Below are 5,499 nucleotides of genomic sequence, written 5' to 3'. Positions count from 1 at the left end.
TGCACTCACAGGAACACACTCCAACACACACACATATTTCTGTATTTCTGTAAAGACTATAGCAATGGTTAAAACAATTTTCAGAGATCTAGACTCATCTGGGAGATGGGCCTCTGGGCACCTCTGTGAAGAATTTTCTTGACTAGGTTTACATCAAACAGTGTTTTTAAAAGCTGATTTAAAACTTTTAAAATTTGTGTATGCATGTTTTGTCTGTCTGTCTGTCTGTGTACCATGTGCATGCCTGATATTCTAGGAGACAGAGAAGCTAATAAAGCCCCTGGAACTGGAGTTACAGATGTCTGTGATCCACTATGAAGGTGTGGGGACCTAATTCTGATCTTCTGGAAGATTAACCAGTGCTCTTAAACACTGAGCCATCTCTCTAACTACTAAAGACTGACTCTGAAGTTTTTGAATGAATGAATGAATAAATGTCACAGAGCATGAATGGATGTCAGAGGGCAACTTACAAAAAAAAAAAAAAAAAAAAAAAAAAAAAAATAGCTGGCCCTCTCTCCTTCCACCATGAGGGTTCTGGGAATCAAACTCAAACGGTTAGGCCTGGCATTTTTACCCACTGAGCCCAGAGGCTGCCTCTTTGATATGTTTTAGGTTTGCATTTGCTTCACTTTCTCACACTTAATTCAGGTGTGTTAAAATAAATGTTTTGGGGCCAGCAAGGTAGCCCAGCAGGCAAAGGTACCTGCACTACGCAGAGAACCCATTCAATCCCAAGAATCCATGGTGGAAACAGAGAACTTACTCCCACACTAGCAAACCCTCTCTTGCACTCACAAGCACAGGCACAATTAAGTTTTTAAATGTTACTTTTTAGCCCTGGAGGTGGGGGGAGCTGTCTCTGTGAGTAAGGGAGATCCTCAACTGTGAACAGACGTTCCCTTCCTGTGCTTTCTGCAAAGGGGCACGTTAAGGTTCACAGGTAGAGTAAGATGGAAATACAGTCTCCCAGTGTCTCCAGCGTTGCTGAGGCCCACCCGCTGGACGTGATGAGTGTGAGCTGGTGTGTTCATTATGGACACCTCTTCACTCCCATTAGGTTTTGCTGTTTGTGTGAACTCTGTGGTGTGTTGACAAATGTGTACTAGCAGGAATCTGCCATGTCTACAGAATGTCCAGAGTGTCAATGGCATTCCAGCGACAATGTCTTTTTATGGCTAGTACTTTTCTTTTTACTAATGATGATAAGTAAATATCAGATAACGATATCTCATTATGTGGATCTATCAGCGTCTAATTTGGGGTTTTGTTTTGTTTTGCTTCAGGACAGTCTCATGGTGTAGCCAGAGCTATTCTTGTATTTGCAATCCCCCTGCTTCAGCCTTCTGAGTTCAGGGATTACAAGCATATACCACTGTACCCTGTTTTTGTTTGTCTTTGAATAAGAAACAACCAGTACCCCCCCCCCAAAAAAAAAACCAACCCTCAGAACTCTGCAGTTGTCCATGGTGGTTCATACCATGCACAGCACTTGGGGGGGGGGGATGAAACAGAGTCAAGGACAGCCTAGGTTATATGTCTCAAAATGAATGAATGAATGAATCTGGAAAGCCATTTAGAGAGGGGAGACAAAGCTTGAGAGAACAAAGCATTGAGCAGAATGCTGGTTCTGGGCCAGTCTGGTGAGCACAGAAGCTTCCAAAGAGCAGGAAGCTCGAGAGAGAGGGCAGTCCTGTGGGTAACCAGAGTAGGTGAGCCCTGGGTCTGGGCTATCTGGGAGGAAGATGGGGGTGGGGTGGGTGACAGGTGCTGGAGCTCCTGAGAGCTGATCTTGCTCTGTTGCTTTGTGCCTGAGACTTCCTGCTGGGCTTAGAGGAGCCACACATCTCTCCCTGGCAGGCACAGTTAGGAAAGGATGGCCACAAAGCCATCCTTTTATAAACACACTGCACAATTTTCCCAGGGGATCAAGAACTGAAAATTTAGCATATTCTTTGCCAAACTGGCAGTCCACTTGGTTATATTAGGACCCAATTCACCAGCTGATGACATCTTGTGATGCTTTACATATGCTTGGCCCAGGGAGTGGTACTATTAGGTGGAATCGCCTTGCTAGAGTAGGTGTGTCACTGTGGGTGTGGGTTTTAAGACCTTCACCCTAGCTGCCTTCAGGTGAAGATGTAGAACGCTCAGCTCCTCCTGCACCATGCCTGCCTGGATGCTGTCATGTGCCTTAATGATGGTGGACTGAACCTCTGAACTGTAAACTAGCCCCAATTAAATCCCTAGGAGTTGCCTTGGTCTTGGTGTCTGTTCACAGCAGTAAAACCCTAAGATACCACTGGACATCCAAGTGTCAGGTCTATTCTAAAACCCTGACACCATAACTGGATGAGGCTTAAAAGGCCATCTGGTCTACCCTTAGGATTGCCACCTGGGTACTCCTTGGCAAATGCCCAATAGGTAATCTTCTGTCCTCTGTCCTTCTGTCCTCCCAAGGCCAGCCAACCAGCCTCTTCATTTTGGCAGCTCAAATGCTGAGGAAGATTTCCTGAAACTAAAGCCCTCCTCCCTGCAGGGTGCTGCTTCTCTACAAAGACGTTTCCATGAGCAGCTGCACGGACATTTATAACCCTCACTCTGGCACTGTGCAGTTCAGCTGAAATGCTGCTCTGCAGAGAAGATATGTAGGTTTCCAAGTCTCCACTTGTGAACAACCTCATTTTTATTAGGTTAGTGTTGGGATCTATCATCTCCCATGTTCTCTGAATTTTCTTCCAATATTCTCTATCCCCAGTTGAGGATAAGTAATAGCATTTTTTTCTTTGATGTTAAGTATGTAAGTTGAGGCTAAACATACCTCTCTAATCATAGCATTTAAGAACCAGAGACATAAGGTTCATGGTAAATTCAGGGTCAGCCAGCCTGGTCAACAAAAGTAACCAAATTATAAGCTGGATCGTGGCAATGGCTAATACAAGAGGACCAGAGACGTGGCTTAATTGGAAAGTGCTGGGTTCAATCGCCAGCACTGCATATACCAACCAGGAATGATGGTACATGCCTGTACTCCCAGCATTTGGAAGATAAGAGGCAGGACTCAGAAGTTCAAAGTCAACCTCCAGCATGCTACAGTTTGATGACACTAGGCTGCATAGAACTGTCTCTCCAAAAAAAAAAAAAAAAAGCAATAGACTATTTTTATACTAAATCTGTCAGTGCTGCCAGCATTGTCTATCACCCCACAAAATTCTGGGACGCACTGCAAATGGAGACTGGACAGAGCTAAGACCACCTGGCCACCAGTGTCCCCACTTTCCTTGTATTGACAAGTCCACAGCCTGCTCTCTTGTTGATACTTTTCATTTATTACTGCAGTAGACAATCCTCTCAAAGTGCAACACTAAAACACGCTGCCATAGCCCCTGCTCCTTCCCCTCCTGCAGACCCCTGCAAATTCATTCTTGGGAACACTGACAAGTTTTTCTCTGGATGAAAAAGTACCCCACTGCCAGTGTTACAGGGAAAATACACAAACGTGAACAAAAGAACAAAGAGAAAGGCTCTTGAGAGGAGGGGGCCATGAAGGCAGAAGGGAAAACAGCACAAACATCATTCCCCCTGTCCTACCAGCAACCTATCGTGCTGATCACATTGGCTCTGGCAGGCTTCTGCCTCCTGTTTGGAGAACAGATGATACCATAACTATATGATATCTCAGCCTACCAGAGGCCCGTGGAATCAAAATAAATGGAGAGACTTCTCCAGTTAGCTTGAAAAAAAGTGGGTGGTTTGGGTAAACTGAGTGTTCAGCTTTCCCTTAAGCTGTTAGGCAGAGCACCTGGAAGAACACTGGGGTTAAGCTGCTGCCTGACAGTGAGAACCCCTCTAATGAGCACACTTTGGATGGGAGGGAAAAAAACCCAACTGTCAAATACTGTGACCAAGAGGATGGGGAAAGACAAGTAGCTCTAGAAAACACAAGAGATTCAAATATCTGAACAAATGAGATTAAAAAGGCAAACAAAACATCTAACCTTTAGACCTGACACAGGCCTCACTCATAAACACATCTCACACACTCACACACTCACACACACACACACACACCCACACCCACAGAGAGATGCCCAAAGGAAGGCAAGTCCAAATGTCTGCTCTTTGGGATTTTTGAGGCGACATGAGCATAGGCAAATGTGGGGGCCTCCTGCTTAGTCAAGCCTCCAGAGGCAGCCTTTGCCTCCCCGACAGCCAATGATGCTCTGGTGTTGCTGAGCCCTTCGCAACCACCCCAGAATGCATTCTTCAGATTCCTGGAGCTTCAATCACTGTTGGACTTTCTTCTCAGATGGCTTCACCTACAGCATAAACACCTTCCCTCTTGGTCCCTGTACTGTTCTTAGGGAAAGGCCTCCCCAGACAGTAGTAACGGGAGGGGCAGGAGTTGGAAAGCTGGAAGAGTATGATGGACAAGGAGTCGCTGTTACCTTCAGAGTTCCCGAGACCTGGGATGAATGAACCCTACCCAGGCTTCAGGGATATGCTTTAAAGAGAGGCCTTAATTTAAGGTACTGCCATCTTGGCTCACAAGAGCCCAGTACAGAACACTTGAAGCTGTTGCAGCTGCCCATTTCTTCTTTGATCCTGGGTGTTCTTTTGACCTCTCTGGCCTCAGGCTCCCAAAGTCAGCTTCTCTGAAGACAGGCCTGTGGGAGTCTTCAGGGCATCGAGGGATCTGGACAGTCTGTCTACATCCAGGTGTCAAGGACCAAAAGTCTTTTCCAACCACAGTTGACAGACACAGCCATCAAATGAAGGCATCCAGCCAGGCTGCCATTTCTTCAGTTATCCAGTCAACAGAGTGTTAATGTGGCACTAACCAGCAGTTGCTTTCTCCTCCATGACAGACTGCAATCTCCACAGAGCATGCTCAGCATACAAGTTCTGCTCACATGAGAGGCTGGTTTCAGTCACAGCCTTCAGCTTCAAACCCAACACGTGGGACCTGCATTATAATCTGGCTTCTGACTGAACCGCATTCTTCAGCTTGTCTTATAGGGCATATGCCTTAGGTTTCCTCAGCAAAACCTGTGCTGCCCAGGATCACAATTTAAGTGCCGTAGTGCCTAAGAAGAAGAGTCCTGTTGGAGGTGTAAGGCGCAAAGGATACAAAATCCTAGGCTGTCATCATATCTTAACATGTGTTCAAAGTGGTGGGCTTAGGGGAGAGGAACACACAATAACTTAACAGTAGAGCTGGAAGAGACATTTGGTCTCTTCAACTCTAAGCAGAGGCTGTTCTGGATGTGCAAGCATTCATAATACTGATAACACTCAGCTCAGACCCAGCACAGGGCACATGTGGTCGGCCATCAAGTCCTCTGCACAGGAGAGCACAGCAGGATGCATCTGGATAGTACACAGCAAGACAGCCGTGCTCCCGCACAGAGCCACTAAAAGTGTCTGTAACATGGTCACATTTCCCCATTCTTGCCACTTTATAAGTCAGCATTGCTGGAAGGTGTCTAGCAGAGTCCG

Source organism: Micromys minutus (genome assembly GCF_963924665.1).
Source record: "Micromys minutus genome assembly, chromosome: 19".
Lineage (NCBI taxonomy): Eukaryota > Metazoa > Chordata > Mammalia > Rodentia > Muridae > Micromys > Micromys minutus.
Note: the sequence above shows the minus strand (reverse complement) of the source record.